The sequence below is a fragment of the Mustelus asterias genome, chromosome 3, assembly GCF_964213995.1.
Source record: "Mustelus asterias chromosome 3, sMusAst1.hap1.1, whole genome shotgun sequence".
NCBI classification, from domain to species: domain Eukaryota; kingdom Metazoa; phylum Chordata; class Chondrichthyes; order Carcharhiniformes; family Triakidae; genus Mustelus; species Mustelus asterias.
In genome coordinates this window covers 56,639,310-56,661,825 of record NC_135803.1, presented here as the reverse complement: position 1 = coordinate 56,661,825, position 22,516 = coordinate 56,639,310, and the positions used below count along the sequence as shown (strand labels likewise).

The 22,516-nt window shown below is 41.3% G+C and overlaps 1 protein-coding gene across 7 annotated transcripts in view; it reads left to right on the top strand.

The window, feature by feature from the left end:
- ift80 (intraflagellar transport 80 homolog (Chlamydomonas)) overlaps positions 1-22,516 on the top strand; it is a 253,918-nt gene that overhangs the window by 10,437 nt on the left and 220,965 nt on the right. For 2 of the 7 annotated variants that reach the window (XM_078209026.1, XM_078209023.1), the window contains exon 1: positions 18,490-18,570. The exons of 2 other annotated variants lie outside the window; for them this stretch is intronic. The gene's annotated coding sequence lies outside the window, so the exon portion shown is untranslated. Of the gene's footprint in view, positions 1-18,489; positions 18,755-22,516 lie in introns of those variants that run through there. 3 more of the 7 variants (XM_078209028.1, XM_078209024.1, XM_078209025.1) reach the window with 2 other exon arrangements.

Genomic DNA, 22,516 nt, shown 5'->3' with positions numbered 1-22,516 from the left:
GCCGCCCATTTTTGTTTTAAACCCCTAAGCTAATCCCAATTGCCCGCATTTGGCCCATATCCCTCCATACCCATCGTACCCATGTAACTATCTAAATGCTTTTTAAAAGACAAAATTGTACCCGCCTCTACTACTACCTCTGGCAGCTTGTTTCCAGACACCTACCACCCTCTGTGTGAAAAAATTGCCCCTCTGAACACTTTTTTATCTCTCCCCTTTCACCTTAAACCTATGCCCTCTAGTTTTAGACTCCCCTATCTTTGGGAAAAGATATTGACTATCTAGCTGATCTGTGCCCCTCATTATTTTATCGATCTCTATAAGATCACCCCTCAGCCTCCTACGCTCCAGAGGAAAAGGTCCCAGTCTACCAGCCTCTCCTTATAACTCAATCCATCAAGTCCCGGTAGCATCCTAGTAAATCTCTTCTGCACTCTTTCTAGTTTAATAATATCCTTTCTATAATAAGGTGACCAAAATTGCACATAGTATTCCAAGTGTGGCCTTACCAATGTCTTGTACAACTTCAACAAGACATTTCAACTCCTGTATTCAATGTTCTGACCGATGAAACCAAGCACGCCGAATGCCTTCTTCACCACTCTGTCCACCTGTGACTCCACTTTCAAGGAGCTATGCACATGTACCTCTAGATCTCTTTGTTCTGTAACTCTCCCCAACACCCTACCATTAACTGAGTAAGTCCTGCCCTAGTTCAATTTACCAAAATGCATCACCTCGCATTTGTCTAAATTAAACTCCATCTGCCATTCGTCAGCCCACTGGCCCAATTGATCAAGATCCCGTTGCAATTGGAGATAACTTTTTTCACTGCCCACTATGCCACCAATCTTAGTGTCGTCTGCAAACTTACTAACCATGCCCCCTATATTCTCATCCAAATCATTAATATAAATGACAAATAACAGTAGACCCAGCACTGATCCCTGAGGCACACCCCTGGTCACAGGCCTCCAGTTTGAAAAACAACTCTCTACAACCACCCACAGAAGCCAATTTTGTATCCATTTAGATACCTCACCCTGGATCCTGTGAGATTTAACCTTGTGCAACAATCTGCCATGCGGTACCTTGTCAAAGGCCTTGCTAAAGTCCACCCAGTCTAATCCTGTTAGAATTTTATAAGTTTCTATGCGATCCCCTCTCACTCTTCTAAACTTCACTGAATATAATCCTAACCGACTGAATCTCTCCACATATGACATGTTCTGCCGTCCCAGGAATCAGCCTGGTAAACCTTTGCCTCTATAGCAAGGACATCCTTCCTCAAGTAAGTCAAGTAAAGTTTATTAGTCACAAATAAGGCTTACACTGTAATGAAGTTACTGTGAAATTCCCTTAGTCGCCACACTCCGGCGCCTGTTCAGATTCATGCACCTAACCAGCGCGTCTTTCAGATTGTGGGAGAAAACCCACGCAGACACGGGAAGAACGTACAAACTCCACATATACAGTGACCCAAGCCAGGAATTGAACCCAGGATCCCTGGCGCTGTCAGGCAGCAGTGCTAACCACTGTGCCACCATGCTGTCCTCAGATAAGGACACCAAAACTGCACACAATACTCCCGGTGTGGCCTCACCAACGCCCTATACAATTGCAGAAAACATCCCGATACTCAAATCCTCTCACTATGAAGGCCAACATACCATTTTCCTTCTTTGCTGCCTGCTGTAAAGATATAGCAAGGTTAAGTGAGTGGACAAAGATCTGGCAAATGGAGTGTAATATGTGAAATAGTCAATTTTGGCAGGAAGAATGGAAAAGGAGCATATTATCTAGATGGTGAGAGATTGCACAGCTTTGAGATTCAGAGGGATCTGGGTATCCTAGTACATGAATTACATAATGCTAGTATGCAGCTACCGCATGAAATTAGGATAGCTAATAGAACGTTATAGTTTATTGCAAGGGGAATTGAACACAAAATTGGAGAGGTTATCCTCCAGTTGCACAGTTCACTGGTGAGACCATGGCCTGAAATTTTACCGGCACGCCCACCCTGATTCCGTGAGTGGGCAAGGCTCGAGGAACGGCATTCTCCATTGGCCTTGGGCGGAACCTCAGGCGGATGTGCCGGTAAAATTCTGCCACACATTTGTGTTTTATTTAAGGAAGGATGTAAGTGCTTCAGAAGCAGTTCAGAGATGGTTTGCAAAAATAATACCAGGACTCGGCAGGTTGTCTTGTGAGGAATAGAGAGGTTATGTGTAAGCTATACAGGGAATGAGTGAGACCGCATCTAGAGTACTGTGCACAGTATTGGTCTCTATTTAAGGAAGGATGTAAATGCATTAGAAACAGTTCAGAGAAGTTTTACTAGATTCATACCTAGAATGGGTTGGCATATGAGGAAAGATTGGACAGGCTAAACTTGTGTCCGCTGGAGTTTTCAGTAGTAAGAGGCAAACTGATTGAAACATATAAGATCCTGAGGTGTCTTGACAGGGGATGTGGAGAGGATGTTTCCTCTTGTGGGAGAATCTAGAACTAGGGTCCACTGTTGTAAAACAAAAAGAGGTTGACCATTTAAGACACGTGAGAAGAAATGTTTTCTGTGAGAGTAGAGTGTCTTTGGAACTTCCTTCTTCAATAGGCACTAGAAGCAGAGTCTTTGAATGTTTTCAAGGCAGAGGTAGACAAATTCTTCATAAACAAGGGGATGATATATTATCGGGGTAGGCAGGTGATTACAATCAGATCAGCCATGGTCGTATTGAATGGTGCAGCAGGCTCGAAGGGCTGAGTGGCCTACTCCTGGGTGGCATGCTGGCACGGTGGTTAGTGCTACTGCCTCACAGCTCCGGGGACCCGGGTTCAATTCCAAACCTGGGTGACTTTCTGTATGGAGTTTGCACATTCTCCCCGTGTCTGCATGGGTTTCCTGTGGGTGCTCCAGTTTTCTCCCACAGTCCAAAGATGTGCAAGTTAGGTGGTTTGACCATGCTAAATGTGTGGGGTTACAGGGATAGGGCGGACAAAAGGGCCTGGGTAAGATACTCAGTCAGAGAGTCTGTGCAGACTCAATGGGCCGAATGGCCTCTTCTGCATTGTAGGGATTCTATGATTCCTAATCCTAACTCGTACATTTGTATGTTTTGAGTAGCTCTATTATATTTTTAATCTTCTCTTCAAGGAAAATTATTCCAACTTCTGCAGTCTGTTGACATAACTGAAGTTGCTCATGCCCTCTTTTCTGCACTCAGTCACATTTTTCCGAAAGTGTGCTGGCCAGGACTGAACATAATACTCCAATTGACGCCGAACCAGTGTTCATTTTAAGCTTTACATAACTTCCTTGCTTTTATATCCTTATTAATAGAGCCCAAAAGGTCATTTGTTTTATTTATTGTGCTCTCAACCTGTTCTGCCACCTTCAATGAACTATGCATATGTACACCCAAATCTCTCTGCTCCCGTACCCCTTTTAGAATTGCGCCCTTTATTTCAGTTCCAAAGAAGAGTCATGTTGGACTCAAAATGTTAACTCTGTTTCTCTCTACAGTTTATGCCAGACCTGCTGAGTTTCTCCAGCACTTTTTACTTTTATTTCTGATCTTCACCAACTGCATTATTTTCCTTTTACCCTTTACTTTATGTTGTGTCTGTACAATCTTCTTACTAAGAAGAACATAGAACATAGAAAGCCACAGCACAAACAGGCCCTTCGGCCCACAAGTTGCGCCGATCATATCCCTACCTCTAGGCCTATCTATAGCCCTCAATCCCATTAAATCCCATGTACTCATCCAGAAGTCTCTTAAAAGACCCCAACGAGTTTGCCTCCACCACCACCGACGTCAGCCGATTCCACTCACCCACCACCCTCTGAGTGAAAAACTTACCCCTGACATCTCCTCTGTACCTACCCCCCAGCACCTTAAACCTGTGTCCTCTCGTAGCAACCATTTCAGCCCTTGGAAATAGCCTCTGAGAGTCTACCCTATCCAGACCTCTCAACATCTTGTAAACCTCTATCAGGTCACCTCTCATCCTTCGTCTCTCCAGGGAGAAGAGACCAAGCTCCCTCAACCTATCCTCATAAGGCATGCCCCCCAATCCAGGCAACATCCTTGTAAATCTCCTCTGCACCCTTTCAATGGCTTCAACATCTTTCCTGTAATGAGGTGACCAGAACTGCGCACAGTACTCCAAGTGGGGTCTAACCAGGCTCCTATAAAGCTGCAGCATTATCTCCCGACTCCTAAACTCAATCCCTCGATTAATGAAGGCTAGTACGCCGTACGCCTTCTTGACCGCATCCTCCACCTGCGAGGCCGATTTAAGAGTCCTATGGACCCGGACCCCAAGGTCCTTCTGATCCTCTACACTGCTAAGAATGGTACCCTTCATATTATACTGCTGCTTCATCCCATTGGATCTGCCAAAATGGATCACTACACACTTATCCGGGTTGAAGTCCATCTGCCACTTCTCCGCCCAGTCTTGCATTCTATCTATGTCTTGCTGCAACTTCTGACATCCCTCCAAACTATCCACAACACCACCTACCTTGGTGTCGTCAGCAAACTTACCAACCAATCCCTCCACTTCCTCATCCAGGTCATTTATGAAAATGACAAACAGCAAGGGTCCCAGAACAGATCCCTATACAGAGAAGTGTGATGTAATTCATCTGCCACTTGTCCCCTATTCCACCAACTTGTCAATGTCCTTAGGTTCTCCACTATCCTCCTTATAACTCAATCCATCAAGTCCCGGTAGCATCCTAGTAAATCTCTTCTGCACTCTTTCTAGTTTAATAATATCCTTTCTATAATAGGGTGACCAAAATTGCACATAGTATTCCAAGTGTGGCCTTACCAATGTCTTGTACAACTTCAACAAGACATTTCAACTCCTGTATTCAATGTTCTGACCGATGAAACCAAGCACACCGAATACAATGTTTTCTTATCATCTGCAAATTTTGAAATTTGTGTTTATACACCAAGGTTTAGATCATTAATATATGTCAGGAAGAACAAGGGTCCCGGAAAAGTTCACTATAAACCTTCCCACCCGATTCAGAAATGTCCATTGACGACTGCTCTCTGTTTCCTGTCACTAGGCCAATTTCATATCCATGTTGCTATTGTCCCTTTTATTCCATGAGCTGTAACCTTGCCCACAAGCAAAGTTTTGTAAGCTCATGTACACCTCATCAACCTTCTCTTGATACCTGATCAAAAAATTCCAGCAAGTTAGTTAAACTGGATTTGTCCTTAATAAATCCGTGCTGGCTCATAATCAAGGACACCACGCACCCCGGACATTCTCTCTTCCACCTTCTTCTGTCGGAAAAAGATACAAAAGTCTGAGATCACGTACCAACCGACTCAGAAACAGCTTCGTCCCTGCTGCCAAGAGACTTTTGAATGGACTTACCTCGCATTAAGTTGACCTTTCTCTACAACCTGGCTCTGACTGTAACACCTCATTCTGCACTCTCTCCTTTCCTTCTCTATGTATGGTATGCTTTGTATAGTGCGCAAGAAACAATACTTTTTACTGTATACTAATATATGTGACAATAATAAATCAAATCAAAACCTGCATTTGTCTAAGTGATTATTAATTTTGTTCAGAATTATTTTTTCTGGAAGCTTTCCCACCACTGAGATTAAACTGACTGGCATGTAGTTGCTGGGCTTATTATACACTTTTAGAACAAGGGTATAATATTTGTAATTCACCAGTCCTCTGGCATCACCCCCGAGTCTAAGAAATCAGTAGTCTCAGATGGATCCTACCTGGTCCTGGTGACTTATCAACCTAGTACTGGCAGCCTAACCAATAACCTCCTCCTCATCAATTTTGAACCCTTCAAGTGCCTGAATTTAATTGTGCTGCAATCACCTAATAATCCCTTCGTTTCCAAGATGAACGTGCATCTCATCTCCAATAATCACTTCTAGAAACTTGCCAACTATTCAGGTTAAACCAATGGACCTACAGCTTCCTGGTTTTATTTTACAACGCATTGCATGCTTAAAGGTCAATGTAGAGCAGATGTGTGTTTTGTAGATTGGAGAAGGCATGGTAGCACTGGCTAATTGTATGAAAACTGTCCATTTTTAAAAAGTAGTATGTAATTGTTTTGCCTGCAAACAACAGTGAATACACTTAAAATAAGAAGTAATACATTTTCTCTGAAGTGCTTTGGGACCTTGTGATGATGATGCAAAAGGTGCTGTACTATATGTTGTCATTGTATCAGCAATTGCATTCTTTGGCAATTACAAAGTTAAGCCAATTGCGTTGTTTCAGATACATGATGATCATTGGCTCAACCTCCAAAAGAGTATAAATGAAAACAGATGGAACAGCTTGGGGTGGGGAATCATCAGGAGTTTGTAATTCCATTGAGTTGGTTGAAGAATAAACTTGCTGAAGGTAAAAGACAAGCATCTGTATCGTTTCTCCACTTTGCTAGTATTAAACTTTATGCAACTTTTTCTTTAAATGTCAGGAATTGTGAGAAATTTAACAATGATATAGAAAATCAATATTACTATCTGGCAGATATGTTTGAAATTTCAAATTTTTCACTTTTTTCTCCCACAGTGAAGGGTTATCTGTGTGAGATTCCATACGTAGCAATTTTCCTCTGCCAGTATGATAATTAAAATGTGTGAGGCTTCGCATTGTATGCTGGTAGTCCATCCAACTGTGGAAGATGTCACAGCTGAATGTGAACCAATTCTTTCCCATCAAGAATGGAAATCCTGGCCAGTTTTCACTTTCCTAACTTAAATGCAGTGGCCGATTAAATTGCTCCTATTGCTGCCCCGGATGAAACATACCGACTTAGAGTGATAGATTTATAAATAATTACATAGCAACTTTTTTTAACAGAATTCATATTTATTAGACTGTGACGGCATGCTAGTGGTGCCATATTTTCAATTTGTATGACTGTTTTGGAAATATTTGTCATACTTTAGTTCCTCTCCCTTTTCAACTAAAAATTTGCAGTGAAAATATTAGTAAAGTGGATAAATATGCTTTAAAGAGACTTGGTTAAAATCAAGTGCTGGCAAAATATGTACATAAAAGCAAAATACTGCGGATGCTGGAAGTCTGAAATAAAAAACAGAAAATGCTGGTCTGGCAGCAGCTGTGGAGAGTTAATGTTTTGAGTCTGTATGACTCTTCTTCACATATTTACATGAGCTGTTCTAATTTTAGGGCCAGTATTCTTCGGCCATTCACGCCAGTGGAATTCTCTGGTCCCACTGCAGTGAGTGGAGATTTGGCTGGGCGCCAAATTTTCCATCTATGCTTGCAGAGGCAGTGAGGTGTGAATAGCTGGAGACATCCGGCCCAGGGTTTTTAAAATTTTCTTTAAAAATTGCTTTCTGAAAGTCTCTGCCATTTGTATTCTAGCACACTGATTAAATTCATTGTGGGTTTTAAGCAAAACTCTGATCGTTAACCTTAACCCGTCTAATAACACCCTGTGTCAAAAATGATAGCAGTCAATAATTTTTCATGGGACATGGACATAGCTGGCTGGCCAGCATTTATTGCCCATCCCTAGTTGCCCTTGGAGTCAACCACATTGCTGTGGCTCTGGAGTCAGGCCAGACCTGATAAGGACAGCAGATTCCCTTCCCTAAAGGGCATTAGCGAACCAGATCGGGTTTCCAACAATCGTTTCATGATCATTAGTAAGTTCTTAATTCCAGATTTTTTTACCTGTTGTGGCGGGTTTCAAATCCGGGTCAGAACATTAGCTGAGTTTCTGGATTAATAGTCTAGCGATAATACCACTAGGCCATCACCTCACCAATAGTGTCACACCTACAATATCATTAGAGGTAAAAAAAAAATTTCAAACATGTGGAATAGTGCAGACTGTGGGGCACCCTCTGTTAATTTAAATTTGGTTTCTTATTCGCTTCAAAATTAGATTCAGACTTTTCATTGTAGATGTGGATAAATGGAAGGTTCAGTCTACTTTCTGGTTGACAGTCATGAAGCAACATTCCTGAGCAAATAGAGAATATTTTCTCTGTTCTTGCTAGTGAAGTTGTACAATGCGAGAGTTGATGAAAATAGGGGTAAAATGTCGACAAGTTTTCTTTTCTTTCTCTCTTCCTTCATCACTCTTTCTCCCCATTCTCGTTTCCAGCTGTTTTGCCAGTTTATTGCCCTCCACTGATTCCGTTTCTTTTATTTATTTCTCACATTTGGGTTGATTAACATATTTACATATTCTTGCTAGTCATTTACTATCAAGCTGCTGTCACTGCCACTTTTCAGTCAGCTGGTGATAAAGTTTTCCTCTGCCAATGAGGAGGTAGTTGCCTTCTGATTGGCATAGCTGAGCAATTGGCTGAGCTTGTGGGAGTTACCTTTTTAGTCACTGCTGGAACCAGATAAACTTACTTAAGAAAAATGGTATATCAAAACAAATAAAATATTGTGTGTGTTCTAGTTTTATTTTCATTGACGCATGAAGGTGACGGACCAAAGGCACACAGGCAGGCAGTATTAGGGTTGTAAAGAAAACCAAGTTGCATTAATTAAGTACCTTTATAATTAGAAACTGTTCAAAGTCCTCCACAGATGCATAATAAAAATAAATTATGTTGTGCCACAGCTGGAGGTATTTCGAACGATGATCAAAAGCTTGGTCAAAGAGGCAGATTTTGAGGAAGAGAAAAGGGTAGAGTGGTTTAAGGAGGACATTTGTGAACATTGGGCCCAAGCTGCTGAAAGCATATGTGCTAATAACAGGGCAAAGGGAGGGAGACTTCATAAAAGATTAGAGGCAGAGGAGGGCTGGAGTTTCCAGAGCTGCCAAAGGTCTTAGAGATATTGAAGGGCAAGCCCATCAAGGCGTTGAAACACAATGATCATAATTTTTTGATTTTGAGATGTTGGGTACAGGGGCCATTATGGAGAGGTGACAGGAACTTGGTGGAGGATAAGAAACAAAAAGAATGGAAGAACTGGCAGAGTTATAGAGGTTTACATCATAGAAACAGGTCCTTCGGCCCAACTTGTCCATGCTGCCCTTTTTTGTTTAAACCCCTAAGCTAGTCCCAATTGCCCGCATTTGGCCCATATCCCTCTATAGCCATCTTACCCATATAACTGTCTAAATACTTTTTAAAAGACAAAATTGTACCCACTTCTACTACTATCCCTGGCAGCTTGTTCCAGACACCACCATCTGTGTGAAAAAACTGCCCCTCTGAACCCTTTTGAATCGCTCCCCTCTCACTTTAAACCTATGCCCTCTAGTTTTAGACTCCCCTATCTTTGGAAAAAGATATTGACTAGCTGATCTATGCCTCTCATTATTTTATAGACCCCTATAAGATCACCCCTCAGCCTCCTATGCTCCAGAGGAAAAAAGTCCCAGTCTATCCAGCCTCTCCTTATAACTTAAACCATCAAGTCCCGGTAGCATCCGAGTAAATTTTTTCTGCACTCTTTCTAGTTTAATAATATCCTTTCTATAATAGGGTGACCAGAACTGTACACAGTATTCCAAGTGTGGCCTTACCAATGTCTTGTAAAACTTCAACAAGACGTCCCAACTCTTGTGTTCAACGTTCTGACCAATGAAACCAAGCATGCTGAATGCCGCCTTCACCACTCTGTCCACCTGTGACTCCACTTTCAAGGAGCTATGAACCTGTACCCCCAGATCTCTATGTCTGTAACTCTCCAATGCCCTACCATTAACTGAGTAAGCCCTGCCCTGGTTCAATCTACCAAAATGCATCACCTCGCATTCATCTAAATTGAACTCCATCTGTCATTCATCAGCCCACTGGCCCAATTGATCAAGAGCCCATTGCAATTCGAGATAACCTTCTTCACTGTCCACTATGCCATCAATCTTACTAACCATAACTCCTATATTCTCATCCAAATCATTAATATAAATGACAAATAACAGTGGACCCAGCACCAATCCCTGAGGCACATCGTTGGTCACAGGTCTCCAGTTTGAAAAGCAACTCTCTACTACCACCCTCTGGCTTCTGTCATCAAGTCAATTTTGAATCAATTTAGTTACCTCACCCTGGATCCTGTGAGATTTAACCGTATGCAACAACCTACCATGCGGTACCTTGTCAAAGGCCTTGCTCAAGTCCATGTAGACAACATCAACTGCACTGCCCTCATCTACCTTCTTGGTTACCCCTTCAAAAAACTCAATCAAATTCATGAGACATGATTTTCCACTCACAAAGCCATGCTGACTGTCCCCAATCAGTCCTTGCGTCTCTAAATGCCTGTAGATCCTGTCTCTCAGAATGCCTTCCAACAATTTACCCACCACAGATGTGAGGCTCACCTGCCTGTAGTTCCCAGGCTTTTCCCTGCAGCCTTTTGTAAACAAAGGCATAACATTTGCCACTCCAATCTTCAGGCACCTCACCTGTGACTATCGATGATTCAAATATCTCTGCTAGGAGACCTGCATTTCCTCCCTAGCCTCCCACAATGTCCTGGGATACACTTCATCAGGTCCTGGGGATTTATCTATCTTGATGCACTTTAAGATTTCCAGCACCACCTTCTTTGTAATATGTACACTCCTCAAGGCATCACTATTTATTTCCCCAAATTCCCTAACATCCATGCTTTTTTCAACAGTAAATACTGATGAGAAATATTCATTTAGGATCTCGCCCATCTCTTGTGGATCCACACATAGATGATGTTGTTCATCCTTAAGAGGCCCTACTCTCTCCCTAGTTACTCTTTTGGCCTTTATGTATTTGTAGAAGCTCTTTGAATTCTCCTTTGCCTTATCTACCAAAACAATCTTATGTCCCCTTTTTGCCCTCCTGATTTCTCTCTTAACTGTACTCCTGCATCCCCAATACTCTTCAAGGGATTCACTTGATCCCAGCTGCCTATGCATGTCATGTGCCTCCTTCTTCTTGACCAGGTCAGGTGTGCTTTATTTTTTTAAAATCCCGATGATTGTCGGATGAAGAAAAAATTGTCTTGCAAATAGGAAACACTGCAATTAGATTTTTTTCAATACAGAATAAAACATATTGAGCGATGTATTTTGAGCTGTGATGAAGCCTGAACCGTTATAGTATGTCCAAAATAGAATGTAAGAAGTCTCACAACACCAGGTTAAAGTCCAACAGGTTTATTTGGTAGCAAATACCATAAGCTTTCGGAGCACAGCTCCTTCGTCAGATGGAGTGGTTATCTGTTCTCAAACAGTGCAAACAGACACAGAAATCAAATTACAGAATACTGATTAGAATGCAAATCTCTACAGCCAGCCAGGTCTTAAATGTACAGACAATGTGGGTGGAGGGAGCATTCAACACAGGTTAAAGAGCTGTGTATTGTCTCCAGACAGAACAGCTGGTGAAATTCTGCAAGCCCAGGAGGCAAGCTGTGGGGGTTACTGATAATGTGACATAACTCCAACATCCCGGTTTAGGCCGTCCTCATGTGTGTGGAACTTGGCTATCAGTTTCTGCTCAGCGACTCTGCGCTGTCGTGTGTCGTGAAGGCCGCCTTGGAGAACGCTTACCTGAAGATCCAAGGCTGAATGCCCGTGACTGCTGAAGTGCTCCCCCACAGGAAGAGAACAGTCTTGCCTGGTGATTGTCGAGCGGTGTTCATTCATCCGTTGTCGTAGCGTCTGCATGGTTTCCCCAATGTACCATGCCTCGGGACATCCTTTCTTGCAGCGTATCAGGTAGACAACGTTGGCCGAGTTGCAAGAGTAGGTACCGTGTACCTGGTAGATGGTGTTCTCACGTGAGATGATGGCATCCGTGTTGATGATCCGGCATGTCTTGCAGAGGTTGCTGTGGCAGGGTTGTGTGGTGTCGTGGTCACTGTTCTCTGAAGGCTGGGTAGTTTGCTGCGGACAATGGTCTGTTTGAGGTTGCGTGGTTGTTTGAAGGCAAGAAGTGGGGGTGTGGGGATGGCCTTGGCGAGATGTTCGTCTTCATCAATGACATGTTGAAGGCTCCGGAGGAGATTCCGTAGCTTCTCCGCTCCGGGGAAGTACTGGACGACGAAGGGTACTCTGTCCACCGTGTCCCGTGTTTGTCTTCTGAGGAGGTAGGTGCGGTTTTTCGCTGTGGCGCGTCGGAACTGTTGATCGATGAGTCGAGCGCCATATCCTGTTCTTATGAGGGCATCTTTCAGCGTCTTGAGGTGTCTGTTGCGATCCTCCTCATCCGAGCAGATCCTGTGTATTCGGAGGGCTTGTTCGTAGGGGATGGCTTCTTTAACGTGTTTAGGGTGGAAGCTGGAGAAGTGAAGGAGCTGTGCTCCGAAAGCTTATGGTATTTGCTACCAAATAAACCTGTTGGACTTTAACCTGGTGTAGTGAGACTTCTTACTGTGCTTACCCCAGTCCAACGCCGGCATCTCCACATCAAAATAGAATGTGACAGGGAGTTTTCGATGGAGAAACTGAAAACCAGCAGTGAGAGAGGGATAACTGCAGCTATCCCTAAGGGAAAAATAATTTTAAAAAAGATTGGAATAATGGGCGTCGCTGACAAACCCTTTATTTACATGTGTCCCTTGTAGTCCTTGAAAAGGATGTGGGAGCCTTCTTGAATTGCAACAAACTATGTAGATGGTGCTACCAGAATATTTTTAGGCATGGAGTTTCAGGATTTTGACCCAGTAATGATGATGGAAAGAGATTATAAATTCAAGTCAGGATGTAAGAGACTTGAAGAAGAGCTTGCAGGTCATGATCTTCTTGTGCACCTGTTTCTCTTGTTCCAGGCGGTGAAGTTGTGGGCTTGGAGATGTAGTTGAAGAAATAATAATGAATTGCTATATTGCATCCTGTAGATAAGACATACTGAAGTCACGGTACACTGGTAGATGTGCAGCTTAATGAAAAAATGCTATACAAATTGACTGCTTTGTCCGAGATAATATCTGTTTTCTTCAATATTGTTGCACCTGTACCCCTGCAGCAAGTGGAAAGGCTTCCATTCTGCTCCTAACTTGTGTCTTGTAAATAGTGGAAATGTGATGGGGAGTCATGAGGTGAGCCACTTATGGCAGAATCCCCAACCTCTGACCTGTCTAGAATTTATTGTTAGTCCAGTTGATTTTATGGTCAACAGTGACTTCCAGGATGTTGATGATGGGAGTCTCAGTGATGGTAATGTCAATGAATGTTAAGAGATGTTTAGGCTCTCTCTGATTGGAGATGATCACTGACTCGCATGAATATTACTTGGCACTGATCAGCTGGGCCTGAATGTTGTTAAGGTCTTGGCTACACAATGGCATGGACCTCTTTTGTTATCCAAGGAGACGCAAATGAAACTGAACACTGCAGTCAGCAGCAGACAACCCCAGTTCTAACCTTGTGATGGAGAGAGGGTCATTAATGAAGCTACTGAAGATGGTTGGGTCTAGGACAGTGAGGAACTCCTGCAGCAATGTCCTGGGACTGAGATGATTGACTTGTACAACCACAATCTTCTTTCTTTGTGCAAAGTATGACTCCAGTCAGTGGACGGTTTTTTACTGTTTCCTGTTTGATTTTAATTTTGCAAGGGCTCTTTGATGCCACACTCGGCATTTCTGGATGAAGATGGTTGCAAATTGTTCAGCTTTGTCTTTTAAACCCACATGCTGGGTTCTGATATTGTGGGTGATATGCCTTCTCTTCCCATTAGTTGTTTAATTGCCTACCAGGTGTTATACCTCTTAGTTGATTTATTGTGGGATTGCTTGGCTCAGTCTATAGCATGACGCTTTCGCTGTTTAACATGCAGATAATGCTGTGTTGTAGCTTCTCCAGGTCGGCACCTCATTTTTAAGCACACCTGGTTCTGCTCCTAATGTGCTCTCCTGCACTCTTCTTCAAATCAGAGTTAATTCCTTGGTTTGATGGTAATGGTAGAGTGAGGGAAATCCGGGCTGTGAGATTACAATTCTGCTGTTGCTTAGGGCTTGAGTGCCCCATCCATGCCTAGTATTAAGCTGGCAGATCTGGTATGAATCTATTCCATTTAGCATGGTGGTAGTGCCAGCTAACATGATGGACCATATCTTCAGTGTGTAGACAGGACTTTGTCTCCACAAAGATAGTACCGTGATTACTCCTAATATGTATTGTTATGAATAAATGCATCTTTGACTATTAGATTGGAGAGGATGAGATCAAGTAGGTTTTCCTCCATGTTGATTCTCTCATAATCTGCTGCAGGCTCAGTTTAGCTTACTGCTGGATGGTCCATCGGGTTTTATTCACATTAGTTTAAAGTTTATTTATTAGTGTCACAAGTCGGCTTACATTAACACTGCAGTGAAGTTACTGTGAAAATCCCCTAGCTGCCACACTCCGGCACCTGTTCGGATACATGAGGAAGAATTTTACATGGCCAATGCACCCAACCAACATGTCTTTTAGACTGTGGGAGGAAACCGGAGCACCCGGAGGAAACCTACTTGGACATGGGGAGAACATGCAGACGCTGTACAGACAGTGACCCAAGATGGGAATCTAACCTGGGTCCCTGGCGCTGTGAGGCAGTAGTACTAACCACTGGGCCACCGATATTAGACTTCTTCATCGGAGTTTTATACAACTGGATGGCTTGTTAGATTATTTCAGAGGGCAATTTAAAATCAATCACATTGCTATGGTTCTGGATCCTTGTGGAAAACTACTTCCCAGCTTCTGACATTTTGAATAGCTACCCTTTATTCCTACTCTGATTTCCGGCTTGAAGCCCGTTAGCAATCCATTCTGCCACTTGTCAGAGAATGTGGAGTCAAGGGACCTTTATTTATTAGCTTATTATGGGCACCTTCCCTGCCAACCAAAAGGTTCCTCTGCCTCAGCACCCCTTTAGGTTACTTTATTTTTTGTAGCAATTTCTCATTCTCCTAGAACGTATCACTTCACACCTTTCTGTATGTTACATTTCATCTGCCATGTATCTGCCTATTCCATCAATCTATCTATGTTCTCTTGAAGTTTATCACTCTCCTGACAGTTCCCAATATTTGTCCAAGTGACTTAATTTTATCCTGGGTTATCCTTCCTAAAACCTTCCCTATCACTTAAATTAAACTTACTGCCCTTTCTTGGGCAATTTCTAGTCCTCTGGCACCACCCTTGTATCAAAGAAGAGTTGCAAGATTTTGGTTGGTGTCTTTTTAAAAATTTCATTTACAGAATATGGGCGTCACTGGCTAGGCCACCATTTATTGCCCATCCCTAATTGCCCTGCAGAAGTTGGTGGTGAACTGCCTTCTTGAACCGCTGCAGTCCCTGACATACACCCACGATGATGTTAGGTATTTCCAGGCTTTGAACCCAGCGAAGTGAAGGAAAGGCAATATAGTTCCAAGTCAGAATGATGAGTGACTTGAAGGGGAACCTCCAGGTGATGGTGTTCCTTGCTATCTGCTGCTTTTGTTCTTCTAGATGGTGGTTTTGGAATGTGCTACTAAAGGAACCTTAGTGAGTTCCTGCAGTGCATCTTGTAGATTGTACACACATCTGCTACTGTCTGTGAGTGGTGGAGGAATTGAATGTTTGTGGAAGGAACTGCAATCAAGTGGACAGCTTTGTCCTGGATGGTGTCAACCTTGTTGAGTGTTGTTGGAGCTGCACTCATCCAGACAAGTGGAGAATATTCCATTACACTCTTGACTTGTGCCTCTAAAATTTCCACCTTCCCTCAGTATCCTTAAATGGACCTGATCCGGCACTGATGACTATAGCCAGCCTTTCTAATGCCTCTTCCTTATCAATTTTTCACCCATCCAGTGTCTTGACTCCCTCCTTTTTCACTATGACTTTGGCATTCCTTGGTAAAGACCGATGTAAAGTACTCATTTAGTGTCATGCCCCTGCTTCTATATCTATATCCCCTTTCTGATCCCTCAATTGCCCTAGTCCGTTTACTGCCCATTTACTATTTGTAGATTTGCAGAAGACTCTCGGATTCCCTTTTTTGTGGTTGTCAGTCACTTCTTGTACTCTCTGTTTGCTTCTCATTTCTTTTTTCAATTCCCCTTTAAACATTTTATATTGAACTTGGTTTTCACTTGTATTATCCACCTTTTCTACTCTCTACACCTCATTATTCAGGGAGCTCTGGCTTTGTTTGTTCCTTCCTCCCTTGTGGGAATGTACCTTGACTGTATCCAAACTACCTTTTCTCTAAAGGCAACCGTTTGTTTAATTAGTTTGCTTGTCAATCATTGATTCCAATTTACCTGAGCCAGATCCATTCACACCCCATTGAAATTGGTTCTCCCACAATTAATTATTTTTATTCTGGATTGCTCTCTTCTTTTCCATAGCTTAACCTAAGCCTGATGGTACTGTGATCACGGTCCTCTAAATGTTCCCCTACTGACACTTGATCCTCTTGACCCATCTCATTCCCAGGACCAGATTCAGCAAAACCTCTTTCCTTGGACAGGGAATATAGTAGAAAATTCCCCTGAACACACTTTCGTGACTCTTCTCCCTTTCTGCCTTGATACCTTTTCTATTCCAGTCTATATTAGGATAATTAAAGTCCCCATCATCATAAAATCCTTGCAAATTTGCTCCTCCATACTTTTCCCATTAGTTGGAGGTCTCCAGAATACACTCAGTAGTGTAATATACCTCTATTGTTTCTTAGTTCTAACCAAATACAGTAAATTTTGTCCTTGACTCCTCTACGACATCCTCTCTACCCACCACTGTAATTTATCCATAATTACTACTGCCACTCCTCCCATCTTTCATTCCTTCACCATCTTTCCCAAACAACATGTATCCAGGAAAATTTAGTATCCAGTCCTGCCCATTTTTGAATCAGGACTCTGTTATCATCACAACATTATATGCCCACAAGGCTACCTGTGCCTGCAGCTCACCAAACTTATTTACCACACTCCATGCATTCACATAACTTAATTAGGCCGTATCACATTTCCTGTTGCTTTGATCCCATCTAATACCTTAACAGTTTCTTATTCTAGTGCTCTCTATCTCTTTCAATTCTTCGTGCATCTTCTTCTTTCTATCCATTGTTATCTCCTGGTTCCCAAGCCCCAACCCACCCCTGCCAAGATAGTTTAAACCCTCCCTATAGGTTAGCAAAGACTTTGATCCCAGATCGCTACAGGTGCAACTAGGCTGGCTTGTATTCATCTGATCTCCCCAGAGTGACTTGCAATGAAGGCTGATCTGTATCAACTTGGACAGAATGTTAAATGTTTGCTCTTCTGAATCTAAGGCTGGATCAAGCTGCTGGAATCATTATTGAATTGGCTGCATTCAAAAATGAACTTGTCAAATTGAAAGCAAAATTCACAGAAGAGATAAACTTGGCATTTGTTCCACTTAAAGCAAAATATAGCCTAAAACTCTGAAAATGTTGTATTTTTATGATACTTCAAAGCAATAGCTATGCAAGGCAAACCCTTAAGACCGATAATTGGTAGAACGTATTATGATTGGATATAATATAGCACATTGGGAGAGATAAAAAACAGCAGAGGTCTGGTTAATTAATACATAATCACTGATTGCATTACAATCAACCAGAATGTTTGTGCTTGGCCACACTTTATACCCACATGTCTAAATTTTAATTATTGAAGTGTTGGAAGGAGTGTTCTTTAATAGTATTAAAAATGTAAATTATCTAAAGATTTCAAGAAGATTAGCAAACCAGGATGCTTTACGACTATGGGTTTATGTTGCAATAGACTTGCATATTGAATGTAGTGTTGCATGTCCATTGTGGTGGGAGATTATATTTTAGATGGGGTCAAATCATATTTGATTTTAATGTGCTTGGAAGTTAGATTCAGAACTGAGTCCCAAGTTGTACTTCCACTTTTGTGTTGATGTGCACCTTAAACCACTTTTATATTGATAAAAAAGTGACTACAGCTTTACCCTTAGGAAACTTATTTTCTCAATTGTGGAGAAGTGTTGCATTGAAAAATTCTTTAAAGCCCAAACTATTTTATCGAACATCTGGGGAGGCGAGGGATATTTACATGCCACCCTAAACTTAACGGTGCAATCTCACTTCTGAGTCAGAATGTTGTGGATTCAAATGCAGTCTGGAGACTTCCATAAGCTGACACTTCAGGTTTATTTTGGTAGCACGAGCTGCTCCTTCATCATGGCTATTTGAATAATGGGAGGGGAGTTATATCTCTTAACGGACACCAGTAAAACCGATACTCTGATTATTTATCTCAATACTGTTTGTTGAGTCTTGTAAATCAGTTGCTAGTTCTGATTATGTTACAGCAGCGACAGAACTTTCCAGGCTGTGAAGCACTTGGGGATTTTCTGAGGATGTGAAAGGGTTTATAAAAATACAAGTTCTTTTCTATATCTGTCAGCTTTTTAATGCTTATCTGTTAAAGATCAAGTAAATGGCATCTTTGATGGAGGAGTGACATAAAATCCACCAGATGGCGCCATATCTATACAGGTCCCTGGAGAGCTTTATCTAATGCAAGATTGCAAGTCATTGAGCTACAGTGACAGAATTAGCACAATTTTATACGATCAACAGTAGATTAAAGAAGGTAAGGAACAAAGCATGCCTAGGCTGGAAATGTGGGATTAATGTTGAAGTGCATTTTTGTAGGGTGATCCTGAGTTTACGTAGAATATATAAATATCATTCAATCTGTGTTTTGTTTGACACAGCTCATCTGCAATCTAAAGTGCAAACTAGATTGCCATTTTAGATATTGGTTGCTTGTAAGTGTATCCTTTGCTTCTTGAAGGCTCTGTATGCTGCAAGGTTTACCAGCCATCTGGTGGAAATGCTTCCAATGTGCAATTTTGTACAGCTTATCTTTAAGAAGGATGGGGAGATAAAATAATAGAAGGAGCTGGAAACTCTTCAAAAAAGTAATTGTTAAAATAAAATTTGATAAGATGTAATTGTTCACCCATCTTGGAACAACAGTAGAATCTGGATTACTTCAAGACAAGAATTATGCTGGAGATTATTGACAGAAATAATGAAATGCATATGGTAGCCCAGCAGATATTAAATTTGGGCATAAGGAAAATGTAGGTCAGTTACAAATGAGGATTGTTGGAGAAGAGAAATCTGAACAGATGAAACTCAGAAATGGGGCCAGGATTTCTGTGTAAGGCAATTAGGAAATATTTAAGTTGGAAATAACGTAGGAAATGTTTATCAGTGCAGTACTCAATCTGAGAATTGTACCAAATTATCCAGGAATTTCAATGAGAGAAGCATAGACTCCCAAAAAATCAGACAGCGGTAATAGAACGTGGTGATATATTTGGCCAACTTAATGATTCTTAATGTTTGAATTGTTGAAGGAGGCACTGATGACTTTAGTAATAATAGAAAAAAGAATGAAAATTGTATGCACAGAAGTATGTAATTAGTGTGAATGCCTGGATTTGAATAGGAAAAGTAAAGCAGAACATACTAAATAGAAAGTGCTCTAAAACAACATCTAATGTGAAGTGGTCGATCATATAATTTAGTTTCATTTTTTACCTGGTAATCAAAAATGAAGGAACAATGTAGAAAATAAAATAGTACACTTGTATCTCCATTATTCAAGCCTGACTAGTTGATTTATATGTTTTCAGCAGAACTCGAGTAATTATGGCTCATACAATTTTGATCACTTTTTTTCTAAAACAAAATAAATCCCCCTCGGGTGTTCAATGAATTGATCAAGTGAGTAACTGAACCATGCAGTCTAGGAATTTGATATCGGAGCTCAGCCAGAGGGCATGGAATTTATATAATTTGGTTTGACATCCCTGGGTTAGGGGAGGGAAGATAAGCCATAGTTTCCACTCCTGAATGCGGCCGCCATTCCTTATCCAGTAATCCCTTGCTGAAAGTGCATCTGTGCAGAGGTTGGATGTTGGTTGAAGGCAGAATTGAGCTCAGCACTGATAGCATACAACAGTTGAATAGCTTCCAAACTCTTGCTGTTGAGGTTTACAAAGAATGACCTTGGATTCAAAACTGAAGGGAGCCCAATACCAGTGAAACTATACTCAAAAAGAGACCTTTACAGGGCAAAGGGAGAGGAGAAAATTAGCAAGAAGAAAAGTGTTCATCAAGATGAGCAGTAGAATGGAAATTATTTACCTGCCCATTCCAGACATCTACTATTATGATTATGAAATCTCTTGACATTTAAAAGTTTCTTTATAAATATATTTATAATTTGCCATTCCCATGGAGAGAATTTTTTTTAAATTCCCCTTTGCCCCAATATTTTGTGAAGGGGTTAATTGATGAAGTGTTAACTGTCTTTGGTGTGTGTATTCCATGTACACCCTGCTGGGTGAAAAATATTACTGTAATCTTGAGATTCTTTCATTTTATATTTATAGTTTCTAATTTTGCACGTTAAATAACGTGCATTTGTCTATATTATCAATGTCTTTCAGTATTAAAAAATCCCGATCGAGACCCTATCAATCTCTCTCCACAATCTAGTTCGGTGAGTCTCTATAATTTGAGAACTTGCATCCCAAAGTAATTCTTGTTGCTGTTCTGTGGATTATTTTTAAAGCTTTGAAGATATGAATCCCAAAACAGTAATTCAAAACTGATCACACTAATGATCTATAAAAGATTAAATAACTTAATCTTAAAGGTGGCACAGTGGTTAGCATTGCTGCCTCAAAGCACCGGAAACCTGGATTTGATTCCTGTTGTGGGTCACTATCTGTGCACAGTCTGCACATTCTCCCCATGTCTGCATGGGTTTCCTCTGGGTGCTCTGGTTTCCACTACCAGTCTGAAAGTAGGTGCATTGGCCATGCTAAATTCCCCCTCCGTGTACCCGAACAATCACCGGATGTGGCGACTAAGGGATTTTCACAGTAACTTAATTGCAGTATTATTGTAAGCCTACTTGTGACACTAATAAATAAACTTTAAACTTTACCTTGACTTTTAATTAATTGTATCCAGCATGCATCCTAGCATTTAGTTAGCTGATTTAGTAGCTTCATATTGTATAAATGCATTAATTGAATGGGCAGTTTATTGCCTCCAATCCTTGCTCTTTTGCATCTTTACAAATGGGTACCATTTTGTTGTGCCCACAGTTGTTACTTTATTGCTGTCAATCCTGTTAATACTTGTCATCTGATTGTATAGCTTAATGTTAACAAAGTTTATCATGGTCTTTATTTATGAACTCCTTGAACAGTTTGGGATACAGAACATTGTAAAATTGCGTTCTACTTCTTAGGATATTTTTATCACTTTATACACTGTCAAATTAATTTTCAATCTCCCTAATTTATCATCATCGCCAAGAGCCATAGCTGCATTTAAATATTTCAGAACTTATGAAAAATTCAAGTTCACAATCTCATCAAATTACCCTTGTATCATCAATAGGCATGTATTATTTCTTAAATCAATTCTGTCTGTCCCTTATGATATCGAAGGTGGCAATTTATTATTTTTAAATGAAGGTGAGATTCAGTTCTGAATACTGAGACATTGGCTGGAATTTTAGTAGCCTGCCCACCATGGGAATTGGAGCGGCTGAAAGGCGGAGCATGGGAAGGTGCATTGACTACGGGCGGGATTTTATGGTTTCAGGATGAGTGAGACTAAAATCCTGCCCATTGTCCCCACTGTGACACTCATCTTCCTGAGACACCACCATCTCACTTTCCATTTCTAGTAATTATGTTCCTTGACCTACTTACTGGGGCTTAACCTTTCATTACAATCCTTGGAGAGACACAAAATGAGATATGAATTTCCCAGTGACCTACGAAATGGATCACACAACAATATTTTGTGTTTTAAGATTTTTATTCAAACTAAAGTCAACATCAAACAAACATAAATAGGCAACTGATACTCTAAACTGCAGAAAATGTATTTATTAACTTGTTAACACAATCAAAAACCCCATGCCACATTTATACATTACATCGCATTCTGAACAGAAACATAGCTTTGTAGATTCAAGTCCAAAGCCCTTCTGCTGTTAACAGGATCCCTTTTCCCTGCCTTGCTAAGACGAGTTTTCCGGTGTCCTTTTTTAAGCAGTGCCCCCTTCACTCAATTCTGAGCATAATCAAATAAATTTCCAAACACAATTTTGGTCCATTTATCTTGACTTCTTAGCTCAAAAGCCCCATCTGTTCCATCTTCTTTCTGAATGTAAAATTGACCCTTACGAGCATCCTGCTTTCATAGCTGTGGCTTCCCCACTTTGCTCATATAGCAGCAACATTCTCGCTCTCCAATGTCTTGGAAATTCTAAATCTGGTAGCAGTAAGGCCAGTTGCCCCTCTCTTTGTGTCCAGGTGTTAAATTTGTAGTATCTCACTCGATAGGCTTTGTCCTTTGACCAGGTTCCATGGGGTTACCACTGAGCAGAGAACAGCACACCTTCACACATAACCATCTTTTCAGGTCTACTGGCTACTGGCTACAGCACTTTCAAAATCCATCCCATCTCATTTATCTCTTCCCCATGAGTTCCCTCA